Source organism: Euprymna scolopes, chromosome 12, assembly GCF_053919585.1.
Source record: "Euprymna scolopes isolate OS-2025 chromosome 12, ASM5391958v1, whole genome shotgun sequence".
Lineage (NCBI taxonomy): Eukaryota > Metazoa > Mollusca > Cephalopoda > Sepiida > Sepiolidae > Euprymna > Euprymna scolopes.
In genome coordinates, this window is record NC_136493.1 from 2,853,089 (window position 1) to 2,870,238 (window position 17,150).

General features: G+C 27.3%; 1 protein-coding gene across 3 annotated transcripts in view; it reads right to left on the bottom strand.

Annotated features, from left to right (window-relative positions):
* Positions 1 to 17,150, bottom strand: part of LOC145291152 (neuronal acetylcholine receptor subunit alpha-10-like) — a 693,294-nt gene that overhangs the window by 186,221 nt on the left and 489,923 nt on the right. For all 3 annotated transcript variants that reach the window (XM_080136680.1, XM_080136678.1, XM_080136679.1), the window contains one exon: positions 3,903 to 3,993. The gene's annotated coding sequence lies outside the window, so the exon portion shown is untranslated. The remainder of the gene's footprint in view (positions 1 to 3,902; positions 3,994 to 17,150) is intronic.

Below are 17,150 nucleotides of genomic sequence, written 5' to 3' on the forward strand. Positions count from 1 at the left end.
TTGCCTTTGATGTGTTGCCGTAGATGGTCGTGTCATCAGCATAGATGTCAACGAATGATTTAAGTATGTGTTTAGGGAGGTCATTGATGTAGATCAGGAAGAGAGTTGGGCCCAGGATTGACCCCTGAGGGACTCCAGCATTTATATTGCAGGCCTCTGATTTTTGTCCATCTACCACTACTCTTATGAGCCTATCGGAGAGAAATGATTTAATGATTGAGAAAACATTTCCAGTTATACCGTAGCTGGAAATCTTGTGAAGTAGACCCTTATGCCATACTTTGTCAAAGGCCTTTGATATGTCAAGAGCAATTGCCCTAGAAAGGAAGCCTTTGTCAAGAGATTCACTAATCCTGTGGGATATAACCGTCAGCACATCTGCGGTAGATCTTGCAGAGCGGAAACCATATTGTGTGTCACTAAGAAGGTTATTCCTGCTGAGGTGGTTGACTATTTCTCTATTTAATATTGATTCCAGCAACTTACTCATAACACAGAGAAGACTTATTGGTCTGTACCGAGAGGGAGATGACTTATCACCTAAATTCTTAAATACAGGGCAAACTGATGAGGTCTTCCAGGGAGTCGGAAAGCACTTCTCCTTAAGGCAGCGCTTAAATAGTTTCGTAAGTATGGGAGCAAGTTCTGGTTGAAGCTTTTTTAACACTATAATTGGGATGCCATCAGGGCCAGTTGCTTTACTGGAATCTAGGTTTTTTATTAGCTTGGCGACCTCATGCACGGATATTTGTATGTTACCTAGCTTGTTCTGTGTTATAGGAGGAAATATGGGGAGTTGATGGCCTTCGTCGCATAGGGTAGAATTAGCTGCAAAATTCTTTGCAAATAGTTTGGCCTTGTCTGACGCTGACGAGATAACCTCTGGTCCATTGATAATGGTTGGGATAGAACGCACACTTCTGTTCAGGATCCTATTTGTTATTTGCCAAAACTGGTGGGAACCAAGCCGCTGATCAGCTACCTTGGATTTAACAGACTGGGCATATAGCTCTCTTCCATTTTTTATTACTCTTTTACAGTGGTTGCTGGCAGTCCTGAAAGCAGCTTTAGTCTCAGTGGAATTTTTTAGATGGTATGAATTGATCTATGCCTACAATTAACCATTCGGTCAGATCTGATACTATAGAGGACACTTCCTTTTTAAACATGGAGTGCAGAGGTAAATCAGATATGAATGTACGGAAGCTATCCCAGTCAGCGATAGAGTATCGGTATACAGTACGGTGGAGGGGTACGTCTGATGGATTCTTACATTTTGTTTTTATCTTAACTGATACGACGGAGTGGTCGGAGGATCCTAGAGGAGAATAAACGGTACATGAACATAGCTCAGGGGAAGTTGAGAGAAAAAGGTCTAAGAGGCTTGCATATTGATTGGGTGTATCGGGCACATGGGTGGGTTCGCGAACAATCTGAGTGAGGTCATAAGCAATGGCAAAATCATGACAAAACCTCCCCTCATCATCTGTCTTATTGGAATGGGTCAGCCATTCCACGTTATTGACGTTGAAGTCACCACAGATGTGGATGTTAGCCGAGGGATGTGAAGACAGTATGTGGTCTATTTTCTCAGATATGCTCTTAAAGATAGTAACTCCGCTGTTGTGGGGCCTATAGAGGGCAAATATAAATGCAGTGGTGTTAGCAAGTGCAACCCTGAAGCACATATAGGGTAAATTAGGATCTTCTCTAGAGATATCCCTGCCACATGGGAAGCCATCCTTAATGTAGGCACATATTCCATGCTCATGGCGATCTTGGGAGTCAGATTTAGTTGTTAAATTGGAGTATCCATTAATTATGAACTCATCTAGGGAAGTGGTCGGCCCTATTCCAGTTTCACATAGAAATAATATGTCCGGTTTCGTCTCCTGTAATTGGGTTTCAACCTCTGGAAGGTTGGAACGTAGACCCCTGATATTGGAGAAGGAGACCTGGTAGTAGGGGTCTACACTGGAAGATGGGGTTCTAGTTTTATTTATAGATGGAAAAAGAAAGTGGAACAAACTAAATAAATTATAATAAATAGTAATTAAATTTTCAATGTGAGATTTGCTCAGTATTTATATTGATTAGAGATTTATTTTGAAAGGAAATAATTATCTTTACTGCCTCTGATATGCAGAGTTGATACGATTTAGAACCTGGTGTGTTTTATGTTGTCTTCTTGATTTTTTAGAGAAAGGCATGTTTTAAAACCCAATGTTTTTAATAACGTTAGTTAGAAATGTTCCTGTTTTTTTACCATAGTTGTTCAAGTTTTATTTATATTTAAAACGAAAAAAAGTCACCCATGAAAACGAGAATTTTCCAAATTAAAACTTGCACTATTATGTAAACTCAGAGGGTGTCATTTTTGTAGGATCCTGTTTTAAATTTAATTTAATTAAAATGTTCAGAGTTGAAGTCAAAGCTGAAATAAGAAAAAAATGTTTGCAATGCACGAATGTTTGCGATATTAAGACAAATAGATTTCAAAAGTTATATAGATAGAAAAATTGCTCAACTTTTGATCCGGAGAGTTTCACCCTTCCTTCATCAGTTCGTATCGTAAAAGAAAGTTTTAATAAGGGTCATTAAAGATGTTTCTGTCTTTTTATCATAGTTGTTATTATTAAAGTAATGTACGTGGTTTGATGTGCTAGTTTTATCAGACTGGAGGTGGCACTATGTTATTGTGGGGGACAGCTTATTAAGTTTTATTGGTTCATATTATTTATGATTGAGAAGGTTTTAATAAGGGTCATTAAAGATGTTTCTGTCTTTTTATTATAGTTGTTATTATTAAAGTACTGTACTTGGTTCATATTATTTATGATTGATAAAGTAGGTGTGTGCAGATGATTTATCTGGGTTAATTGGTGAGTAGGTGTGAAAATCATTAGTGTGAGTATAATTAGCTGGTAAGAATTGCTGGACAATTGCTTGGATCAGGATTTTGAGTATTTATTAGAGTTGAGGTGATCGTATATAAGGATCAATTAGTGGTGATTCCGTTATAGTGTATGAATAAATTACATCCTTGATCACTGAATGGGCAATTTTGTTTATCCTAGCAATTGCAATTAGTATTGAGGGAGTGCATTGATCGAACTGCTTTAAGTTACATGTTATTCGATGTGATCATCGTTTAGGCTATGTTCGGCATTGCAGAGCATGAGATTTGAATAAAACCTTTATTTAAAATATTTACGTGGGTATTTAAACGATTTTTTTGCAATTCTACGATTCTTTCCAATGATAGATATTCATTGATAAAAACTAGCAGCAAAATTAAAATATATAGATCGCCCCCTCACAAATGTATTTTTTCCTTAGAAAGGTACACATATTACACGGGTATTCGACGCTTCTCATCCCATAAAAACAGCTATCTACTTAAATATTTAGAGATAAAAATCGAATCAATAATTGTCTCGGACTCGGGAACATGTTGGAATCGTCCCATCACTAACATATATGAGTGTGTGTGTATGTGTGTGTGTATGTGTGTGTGTGTAAAACTTCATTATAAGTTAATTTTCATAGAATATTCAAATAGAAAAACTGTTTTATTCATCTTCTCGCATTGTCACCAGTTATAATATAGCGTAATCACGTTGATACGCCAGTTCTCGTCAGATCACCGAAGTTAAGCAACGTTGAACCTGGCCAGTAGCAGATGAGTAACCATTTGGAAATACCAAACATTGTATATAGAAGAATATCTCACGTGCCTGCAAGAGTTGAAAACCCCAACGCATCATATTCTCTGATTGGAATATGCATATGACTCAGGAATTAAGTATTACCCCGAAACTTCCTTCTTTAGTGGAAGTCGGTTCAGCATGGCTTAGGTGGATTCTACTTCGGTTGTCGTTAGTTGTATTAGAAGTACTTACCTGCTTGCAATCAGTTTTTTTGATCCGTGCGAAATGAAAAGTCCAATTAATTAAGTCGTAATATATTTCCATATGGAAATCCGTTGAAAGTCTGAAAAAAATAAAACACGTATTTAAATAAATGGGGAAGCCAATACTTTCCATAATTTTATTCGTAGTTCTTAAAATATGAAACAAATAGAAATATGAACACACCTATTCACACGAGTACGGCATAGTCACGTTGACATACCGTTTATCGTTAAATCACCGAAGTTAAGCAACGCTGAGGCTGGTCAGTACATGATGGGTGACCAATTTATGAATTCCAGGCGCTGTATATAGGAGGACGTAGACACTTCCCTTCAAGAGTTGCAAAAACCTTACGTCATTATGGGGATATACATTATGGGGATGTACATTACGGGGATGTACATGCGAGTGGGAATCGCGTGTGCATTTTATGCTCCTTTAGAGGATGCTGGTTAAACCCGCATAGGGTTACTGCCGTTTTCATTTTCATCCATCTATTTACACAGAAAATATTCAAGTATTTCAAATTACGTCGAAGTACACTCGGATTTGAAACTTCAGTATATAAATAAATATATAAATAAAAAAATAAAATAAAATAAAATAAATAAAAATAAAATAAAATAAAGAAAATACTAATATAAATAAATGAATAAAAAATAAAATAAATAAAAATAAAATCAAACAAATAAAATATTAATAAATATAAATAAATAAAAAATAAAATAAAATTAATAAAATACTAATATATATAGATAAATTAAAATAAACTAATATAAATAAAAATAAAATGAAATAAATAAAATAGCAATATATAAATAAATAAAAAATAAAATAAAATAAATAAAAATAAAATAAAATAAATAAAATAGTAATATATATAAATAAATAAAAAATAAAATAAATAAAATAATATTAAATAAATAAAATAGGTTTATATATAAATAAATAAAAAATAAAATAAATAAAAATCATATTAAATAAATAAATAGTAATAGTAATATATATAAATAAATAGTAATAGTAATATATATAAATAAATAATCAAATAAATAAAAATAAAATCACATGAATAAAATAGTAATATATATATATATAAAAATAAAAAATAAAAATAAAAATAGTATTAAATAAATATAATAGTAATATATATAAATAAATAAAAATACAATAAAATAAATAAAAATAAAATCACATAAATAAAATAGTAATATATATATAAATAAATAAAAACTAAAAAAAATAATATTCTCTATATTTATAATAGCGAAGTACGTCCAAGGATGGAATACTGCTGCCATATCTGGGCAGAGTTGCTACAAACAGCCTATCCTACCTTGACAGAGTACAAAATAGACTTCGTGGCTTAGTGGGGGATGCCATTTTCTCTACCCTGCAACCTCTCTCCCACAGAATAGACGTTGCGAGCCTATCATTGTTTTATCGTTATTTCCATGGCAGGTGCTCGTCTGAACTCCAATCTCTGGTCCCCCCTCGCCAATCTTTCACGAAAAACACCCGTCTAGCTGAATCCACTGTGATAAATTCCCCCACTCTATATCTGTGCCTAAATCAACACGTGGATTCCATGAACAAAGCTTCTTTCTTAGAACTGCACGCCTGTGGAACTCTGTTCCGTCTGCCTGCTTCCCACCTGAGTACAACTTGAATGTCTTCAAGTCCAACATAAACAAATTCCTAATGAACCGCCCCCTTAAGTAAACACTTCATCAAATCACCACACTAACGTACTGTACTTGCAATAACTCTTATCCCTGAGTGGCTTCCGGGCCTTGAAAAGTGTTGACCACCGTGAAAAAAAATATATAAATCAAAGATTTAATATATAATAAAATAATATAAATCAAAGATTTAATATATATATAAATAAATAAAAAATAAAATAAATAAAATTGTAATATATATAAATAAAAAAAAAAACTAAAAAAACGAAATAAATAAAATAATAATATATATAATAAAAAAATATTATATATAAAACAGTAATATATATAAATAAATAAAAAAAATAAAAATAACATTAAATAAATAAAACAGTAATATATATAAATAAATAAAAAATAAAAAATAAAAAAAACATTAAATAAATAAAACAGTAATATATATAAATAAATAAAAAATAAAAAATAAAAATAACATAAAAAATAAAATAGTAATATATATAAATAATAAAAATAAAATTAAATAAATGAAATAGCAATATATATAAATAAATAAAAAATAAAAAATAAAAATAACATTAAATAAATAAAACAGTAATATATATAAATAAATAAAATATAAAAATAAAAATAACATTTAATAAATAAAATAGTAATATATATAAATAATAAAAATAAAATTAAATAAATAAAATAGTAATGTATATAAATAAATAAAAAATAAAAAATAAAAATAACATTAAATAAATAAAATAGTAATATATATAAATAATAAAAATAAAATTAAATAAATAAAATAGTAATATATATGAATAAATAAAAAATAAAAAATAAAAATACCATTAAATTAATAAAACAGTAATATATATAAATAAACAAAAAATAAAACATAAAAATAACATTAAATACATAAAACAGTAATATATATAAATAAATAAAAAATAAAAAAAATAAAAATAACATTAAATAAATAAAATAGTAATATATATTAATAACCAAATAAAATTAAATAAATAAAATAGTAATATATATAAATAAATAAAAAATAAAAAATAAAAATAACATTAAATAAATAAAACAGTAATATATATTAATAAATAAAAAATAAAAAATAAAAATAACATTAAATAAATAACATAGTAATATATATAAAGAATAAAAATAAAATTAAATAAATAAAATAGTAATATATATAAATAAATAAAAAATAAAAAATAAAAATAACATTAAATAAATAAAACAGTAATATATATAAATAAATAAAAAATAAAAAATAAAAATAACATTGAATAAATAAAATAGTAATATATATAAATAAATAAAAAATAAAAAAATAAAAATAACATTAAATAAATAAAATAATAATATATATAAATAAATAAATATAAAATGAAATACATAAAATAGTAATATACATGAATAAAAAAATAAGATTCACTAAATAAAATAGAAATAAAATTTAAATAATAAAAAAAAAAATAAATAAAGATAATAATAATATATATGATAAATAAAAATAAAATAATATAAATTAAATAGTAACATATATAAATAAATTTAAACAACTACAAATAAAATTAAATAAATAAGATAATAATAATATATATAAATAAATACAAAAATAAAAATAAAATTAAATAAATAAAATAATAATATATATATTAATAAATAAAAATGATATAAAATATAGAAAATAATAATACATACAAATAAATGAAAATAAAATAAAATAAACAAAATAGTAATATATGTTAGTAAATAAAAGAAAATTAAATAAATAAAATAGTAATATATATAAAACATTAACATAAAATAATATTAATAGATAGTAATATAAATAAATAAATAAAAATAAAATCAAATAAATAATAATCTATATAAATAAAAAGAACAAAAAAGAAAATTAAATATAATAAATAAAATAGTAATATACATAAATAAATAAATAAAATAAATATACAATTAAATAAATAAAATAATAATATATATCATTAAATAAAAATAATATTAAATAAATAAAATAATAATATATATAAATAAATGAACATAAAATAAAATAAATAAAATCGTAATATATAAAAATAAATAAAAATAAATAAAAATAAAATGAAATAAATAAAATAGTAATATATATAAATAAATAAAAAGTAAAAAGAAAATTAAATAAATAAAATAATAATATATATAAATTATTAAAAATAAAATGAAATAAATAAAAGAGTAATATATATAAATAAATAAAAATAAAATAATATAAATAAAATAGTAATATATATATAAACAAAGAAAAAATAAATAAAATAAAATAAGTAAATAAAATAGTAATATATATAAATAAATATAAAATAAAAATAATAATATGAATAAATAAAATAGTAATGTAAATATAACTAAATAAATATAAGATAAAATAAATAAACTAGTAATATATATAAATAAACAAAAATAAAATAACATAATTAAAAAAGTAATATATATAAATAAATAAAATAAAATTATATAAACGAAATAGTAATATATATAAATAAAAAATAAAGATATTATTAAATAAAAAATGGTAATATATACAAATAAATAAAAATAACATTAAATGAAATAGTAATATATATAAATAAATAAAAAATCAAAATTAAATTAAATAAATAAAATAGTACTATATATAAAAAATAAAAATAATATTAAATAAATAAAATAATAATATACATGAATAAATAAAAATAAAATTAAATAAATAAAATAGTAATGTAAATAAATAAATAAAAAATAAAAAATAAAGATAATATTAAATAAATAAAATAGTAGTATACATAAATAGATGAAAATAAAATGATATACATCAAATAGTAATATATATAAATAAATAAAAAATAAAAAAATAAAGATAATATTAAATAAATAAAATAATAATATACATGAATAAATAAAAATAAAATTAAATAAATAAAATAGTAATATATATAAATAAATAAAAAATAAAAAAATAAAGATAATATTAAATAAATAAAATAATAATATACATGAATAAATAAAAATAAAATTAAATAAATAAAATAGTAATATATATAAATAAATAAAAAATAAAAAAATAAAGATAATATTAAATTAATAAAATAATAATATACATGAATAAATAAAAATAAAATTAAATAAATAAAATAGTAATATATATAAATAAATAAAAAATAAAAAAATAAAGATAATATTAAATACATAAAATAATAATATACATGAATAAATAAAAATAAAATTAAATAAATAAAATAGTAATATATATAAATAAATAAAAAATAAAAAAATTAAGATAATATTAAATAAATAAAATAATAATATACATGAATAAATAAAAATAAAATTAAATAAATAAAATAGTAATATATATAAATAAATAAAAAATAAAAAATAAAGATAATATTAAATAAATAAAATAGTAGTATATATAAATAGATGAAAATAAAATGATATACATCAAATAGTAATATATATAAATAAATAAAAATAAAATTAAATAAATAAAATAGTAATATATATAAATAAATAAAAAATAAAAAAATAAAGATAATATTAAATAAATAAAATAGTAATATATATAAATAAAATTAAATTAAATAAATAAAATATTAATAATTACATGATGTTCTTATTTTTTTAAAATAAATTTCTTTATGAAATGGATTTATTCTTTTTAATGCAATCATTTTTCGGCATTCGTTTATTTAACTGCTCCCTGTTTTCAACTTATTTTTTTAGTTTTGAAACTAATGGTTAGTCATTCATATTTGGATTATTCTGACTACTATTTTCATCTCGAGTGTTATTTCGGTCGATGTAATCCCCGGCCTTCTTCAGGTGTATCTTAGCGAGCTCAGAAATTTTTCTGTCGAACTCGGGAATCCGCCGGAAATTTCAATCGAGACCATTTATTTAATTCACGGAGATAGTATGCTCTCATTCCGCCAGCCATGGCTAAGTAAAAGTCCTAAGTAATACGCAATCGTATTTTAAATTTCATCCGTATTGAAGATTGAACCTTCAACCTCTAGAAGAGTGTCACTTACAACCGATTTTTACCAAATACTTAATACTTGTTACTATGAACGTTTGGGGATTGAGACCTGTTTTGGTTTTTAGGTCTGCAATCTTAATATTATTACTATACATCACTAATTATTACACCGATATTTCTTCTATACTCCTAAAAAATTCTCTTTTTGTGTATTGATATTCATATTTAAAAAAAAAACACTTTTTTAAAAGAAAATACGATTTGTCATATATGAATAGCGGAATTGCATTTATCTTCAAAAGATCTAACTACTGCATATTCTTTTAAATATTCGGTTTAATTATTTCCCTATTAGTTTTTTCAGTTTTCTTATGGGATGATCATCTTTAGTTAACTATTACGTGTAATTATATTCATGCAGATATTCAACATGATTTATGCTTGCGTAATATTTGCATAAAAAATTTACAGTGAACACAAACCACTTTCCATATATATATATATATATATATATATATATATATATATATATATATATGCGTATATACGTTTGTTTTTAAAAAATGTGCCTACCAAACTCCTATGTCAGGTTTTGATCTACAGACATGAAACTAACATATCGGATATTCGAACCCATGCAAAACTTTATATATGGATTTGAGCTGGGGTAAATCGGTGCAAAAGTGTGAAAATAAAAAAATGGCATTACGAATATGCATGTGTAACGCAATAGCTATTGGTTCATGTTTTGATTTTTAGCCTCGTTACAAACATAGCTCAGGCATTAACCTCAACAGAAAAAGTAAATCGTAAGCTAATCGTTTAGGTTTCGGTTCTCGGTTGTGGCGCACGAGTCATTTAAAAAACTTTTAAAATCATTACTATATATTGGGTTTAATATAATATTATAATAAATTCGAAATCTGCATTAATCAAAGTATATTTAAGCGTATTTTATGATCAGACAATACCGGGGTGCCTGTTAGTATATATATATATATATATATATATATATATATATATATATATATATATATATATATATATATATATATATATATATATATATAGTGCCACGCAAAAGTATTGGATACATTACATTTTTCTTCATAACTTAGAGTTCAAGATTTTACTTAAAATTTGGTCAGTATATTCCTATTACTATTCTTACTAATATTTGGAGTAGTAATTACAAATTAAAATTAAGAAAATTTATATTAAAGACAAAATATAAATCAACTAACGCAAAAGTATTGGATACATTGATTTAATATTTGGTGGCATAGCCTTTATTGCGTTCAACAGCTTCTTACAGCTTTCTATAGTCGCACACGTTTTTTGCAAAGATATGCAGGTATTTTGCGCCATTCTTCTTTGCAGAACTGTTCTAGTTGTTGAATATTTTGTGGATTCCTCTTGTGAATATTCATCTTCAATATTTTCCACAAACTTTCAATTGGGTTGAAGTCTGGAGACTGACTGGGCCAAATAAGAACGCCACTTCCGTCATTTCTAAGCCATTCTTTGGTTAGTTTGGCAGCATGCTTGGGATTACTATCCTATTGAAACACGAAATTGCTATTATGTCCCAATAAATCAGTAAATTTCGGGAGGTTTTTCTCAAAAATCTCCCTGTACATACGTCCATTCATTCTACCATTAATGATTTCTAGTTCATCAGTACCTTTGGATGAAAAACACCCCCATACTATAATCGAACCATCGCCAAACTTTACCTTTACTTTTTTCTTTTTGTTATAGGTGGTGCCATTTTTACACCATACATGTAAAATTCAAATATCTTACAAACATTTTGAAAACCTTGCAATATCCGACATATTTCATATTGAATGCTAAGAGAAAAGCCACACAAATATTTTCCAGAATAGATAATAATAAAAAATCATACACACCAGACCTTTCTCATAAACAGACATCTTCTTTTACCTACACACACCAATAATACAATAATCTATAACACACTAAACAAACTAAAAATTCCTATCGTACAAACCACATCACTAACCATAAGACATATATTAAAAACCACGAAACATCTCTATAACAAACCAGTTTCCGATGGAGGTATATATACTATTCCTTGCCATAATTGCCATCATAAATACGTTGGTGAAACTCAGCGTAAATTGGAAAAAAGGCTCAATGAACACAAAAGAGATATAAAAAATAGCAATTCTCCAAGTGCCTTATTCTCTCATTCATTGCAACATAACCACACCTTTGACTTTAAACACGCAAAAGTAGTTAAATTTATTTCAAATAAACCGCGCCGGAGACTTCTTGAATCTGCGCTTATCGCAATTTGAAGCACTATTAAACAACGTGGAGGTTTCTATAACATAGAGCCATTAATAAGTAAACTGTTATTAAAAAACATTATTTAACTGTGGACACAGGTTAACTTTCTCACACCATTCAAACACCCCTTGTAATAATTAACACATGATCTCTATCAATAAATTACATAAATAACACTCATTTCATTTTTGTTACAAACTTATATTTGAATTTCAACAGATATATCTTTTTCCCAATAAGAATATAAACTTGCGTTCCTAGTTTTAAAATTATATTAACGACTATATGACGTCACTAAAATTTCCTTCTCCTTAACAGCGCCAGCCCCCCTCCTTTTTGAATTTCCAGCATCAATTTTCCGTTTCTCTCAAATAGAACTGCGTCACACTGTGCACGTGAAACATTTTCAAATATTTTGTACTGGTATATTTTTTGGTTTCTTAATCTCATTCATCCAGAGGAAGTCTCGAAATAAAGACGAAACGTTGATGAACACATAATACGGTTTGTTCCTTTTTATTCCCCCCCTCTCTCTCTCTCTCTCTCTCTCTCTCTATATATATATATATATATATATATATATATATATATATATATATATATATGTGTGTGTGTGTGTGTGTGTGTGTGTGTGCATGTTTTCATTATTTATAATAAATGGTTCCCATATTGTGTAGTTCTGCTCTAATAGTTAATCGTCATTCAGAACATGCAATGATTTAATGAAAAAAAAAACAGCTTCACTTTTATCTAAATTATTCCTATCTTCCTGCTAATAATTTTTATAGAAATTTTGAATAATAATAAAAAAATTGTGAATAATAATAAAATTATTTGAATAATAATAAAAAAAATTGTATAATAATAAAATTTTTTGAATAATAATAAAAACTTTTGAATAATAATAAAAAATTTTGAATAATAATAAAAAATTTTGAATAATAATAAATTTTTTTGATAATAATAGAAAACTTTGAATAATAATAAAAAAGTGTGAATAATAATTAAAAATTTTGAATAATAATAAAACTTTTTGAATAATGATAAAAAGTTTTGAATAATAATAAAAATTTTGAATAATAATAAAAAAATTTTGAATAATAATAATAAACAATTTTTGATTAGTAATAAAAAAATTTGAATAATGATAAAAAATTTTTGAATAATGATTAAAAATTTTTAATAACGAGAAAAACTTTTTGAATAATAATAAATTTTTTTGAATAATAATAAAAAAATTGAATAATAATAATAATAAAAAAAGAAGAACGTGTCATGTTTTGACACCCAAGTATGTTTAAGAATAAAAAAAAGGAACCAACATCATTAACAAAAATATTATATTTGCAAAACGGATGGATTAGAGGAACGTATCGGTTTTTCAGTTGGAAAAGTTAAGTTCTTGTGAGAGATGTATTTAATTTTAAAAAAATGCCGCGCATAACTAAACAAAAATAAGTAAAAAAGAAACGAAAATAACGACAATATTATATTTTCAAAACGGACCGAATATATATATTATATTACATCGCTTTTCAGTTGAAAGTAACAAAGAAAGAACGGGAAATTATGAAGATGTAAAATGGGAGAGCGGAGAAAATATAATCGAACATTTCTTATTGGTTCGAGCCTCAAGCGTTTCTTACTGAATCGACTCCACGTTCTAATTTAAGGAGAAGAGTAAGTGGATCTTGTGTTTACGTTTGTCAGCTTCATAATTTTCTTGCTTTCTTTATTTTATTCCTTTACTCGTCACATTCCATGAGCGAAGAATTGCAGTTTTCTGGATTATAACCTATTATATCTAACACTTATCGTTAGCAAGTTTTTGACCTTGAAGTAGTATTTTTACCACCTTTCATCAAGTGGCTTCATGCCTTAGCTGGATCGATTTTTATAAAAAAAAGGCGAGTTGACTACCTCCCCAACAACTCTAAACAAACGTCAGAAACACCGTTTCCCAGTCATATTCTAGAGAAAGCTGACGGAGTCACTAGTGACACATGGCCGAGGCGACTAAGACGTTGGAACTGACATTGCAAGTCTCCAAGGTGCTGAGTTCAATCTTGAGCGAAAGCAGTGGCAGTGATAACACAACGGCAGCGACAGCGATAGACGCAGCAGCAACAGCATTAAGCGGTAGCGGTAGAGACGGCCTGAATGGAACGAGAACAAGGTACCCCCGTAACAATAAAGGGTTGGGTTCGAAATTCCCCCCCCCCCAAAAAAAAAGAGTTCCCGAGTTCGAGATACACCTGAAGGATGATACGGCCGAAAAAAGCACCGAAGAGGAGGAAGTGAGTTCAAAAAACAAAATCCATAATGAAACCACTTCATCCCAGAACTCTTCGGGACAAGATCAAAATGTAGAATCTGTTCTTCGGATGCTACACTTCAGTTTCTTGTTCTCTGTCAGTGGAGGAAAAGTTCTTCACAACTAAGACAATTTTTATTTTTGTTCCTTTTCTCCACGTTAAAAAACGACCCTGATGTCTAACTCTGTCCCGTGGGGAGGCATTGTAAATAAGAACTATAGACAGTTGAAAAGATGTCGTTGTCTTTTTATTATTCCAAGTTGCCACACGTGCTGTCCTAATTCAAAATGACTGAATGAAAGAACCAAACAACTGGAGGAGAGAGAAAGAGAGAGAGAGAGAGAGATAGAAAGAGAAAGAGAGAGAAAGCGATTGTCATCATCATTAAAGCGATCATCATCAAAATCAGACGAAAGTCATATCAAAGCAATGAGCCAACTTGAGCTTGTCTATCTTCATTTATATAACATACCATTCTGCGAGCATTCTTTATATAACATACCATTCTGCGAGCATTCTTTATATAACATACCATTCTGCGAGCATTCTTTATATAACATACCATTCTGCGAGCATTCTTTATATAACATACCATTCTGCGAGCAAATATATAAAACATGCAAACTACATTTGTATCTTTATATTGACAGTACAACACATTAGTAGTTCTCTGGCTCATGCGTAAACGTCTTAGTGTAACGCTATACACGTTTACACGTGTAGACTCAAGTACATAGCAAGGAAGATAGCAGTAGTAATAACTTGACTTCTTTTTTGTAATAATAACATTTTATCTTATTCTCCCGCCACGCGTGACTTCTCGTTACGGCTCTGACGTAACCCAGACTCTAACGTGATCGTTTCTCTAACGTTTTTATACTCTTTTTCCTTACAGTGACGTCATTTCACATTTTGTATGCATTCGCATACGCGCGTCCGCGCTCTGTTGCATTACCAAATGTTTTGAAAAATTGTATTATTTGGATTATCCGGACTACTATTCTCATCTTGAGTGTTATTCCCACACCCTGTCGATCGATGTAACCTCCGACCTTCTTAAAGTGTATTTTCATAATGGTTGTTATTAGTGAATGATTATAAAGTAAATTGAAGTTTTTTAATTGTGAGTTACCACTTGACAAGGCCCGAAATCCATTCGAGGATAAGGATTAATGAATGTAAAGTGATATTGTAGTAATCGTTGTAATGCTGCAAATTGGTTAGAATTTGTTTATTTATGGGGAAGGCTCAACAAGAACTTGTTTACATTGGATTTGAAGGCTACCATGTTGTATTCAACCGGGAAGCAGACCAGCGGAACAGTGTTCTACAGGCGGGTAGTTTTATGAATAAAGCATTGTTCATTAAATCCGCGTTTAGATATAGGTATGTATAGAGAGTGAGGTAAATAGTATATAGCCGAGTGTGTTTTTATGAAAGTTTAGCAAAGGGGAACCATTAATGAAAGCCCAGTAAAGCTCTTTCCATGAAAATAACGGCAGAGCAAAGACAGGCTCGCAACGTCTCTTTTGTGGGAAAAAGGTTGCTGGAAAGATAAAAAAGCATCACCTACAATGTTTCGAAGCCTGTTGTGAACTCTATCAAGGCTTGATATAGCGCGCCGAGCAGCTCCTACCCAGATGCACACCGGCAGTGAGATACCTACTGGAGCAGTAGAGTGATCCAACCATTTTCCCAGCGATCTTGGCAACAGATTTAATACATGTTGATATAAGAGTAAATTCCGAACGGTAAAATCGATTAGATCGATATATAAACTTTTAAAGGGTAATACGTTTCGTTGGATTTAACTCCGTAGTATTTTGATTGAGCCAGTCCAAATTATGTTCTTTGCTCTATCTTGATTACATGCTAAATTATAAATACAGCCGTAAAAATACGCAGTAAAATGTGTTTATACATCCATAATCTTATCTTTTATCCAAATTTCCTGCACTCCTAGTTATATCAAATTAGATTAATACATGGTTTTAGCATGATTACTGCCTGGTTTTTAACTCAGTTGGACTTGAAAACATTCCCATTCTTTATAAAACCTTGTTTAGCCTGTGAATAAATGTACCAAATGACATTAAATGATTGATTCGAAAATGTACGCGTAAATGGTGAGCATCTACCCAGTACACATTCGGCCTTTTTTTCTCTCTTTTTTAAATTTCTATCTTAATTGAGTTGCATTCTCTGTCTTGCTAATGTGCTGTTTAGCTAAAAGCTACAACAACAAAAAAGAGGACAACCGTTTGATACAACACGCATGCCTATAAAGAGATTTTTTATGCGCTGCCAACGTATTTACCTTACTCTCCTCAACTCGAGTAAACATTTAATTTTTCGTAGTCGTAGCCATAAATTAATTATTGGTTCAAGAAAAAACAATGTGTTTGTTACAACAGGTATTTTGTATTATATATATATATATATATATATATATATATATATATATATATATATATATATATTTAAAGAAAATAGGTGAAGAAATTCCAACGAGAGAAAAATGTATATTTAAATAAGGGGGGGGGGTCACCAACAATGTGTATTTTTTTAACATTATTTTATTATTCCGTGTTTTGGTTTTTCATTAAAAATTATGTTTAGATCATTGTAATACTGTTTTTAAATCATTGAAATTGTTTTTAACGCATTTTAGACGTTCTGTGAAGTGTCCTCTTCAGAAAGTATTTAAAATGTTTAGAATATATTCAAGATGTTTTAAAAATGAACAGAACATTTTCGTAGTTCATTTGAAATGGTCCGAGAGGTGGAAACATGTGTACACGATTCTACTTTTCATTCGTATGTCCAATTTTTATAACTGGTTCATTGAGCTGGACTGATGCCTTATGTTTCTGATAGTTATCTCAGTAATGAAGGATTTCTCACACACACGCATACA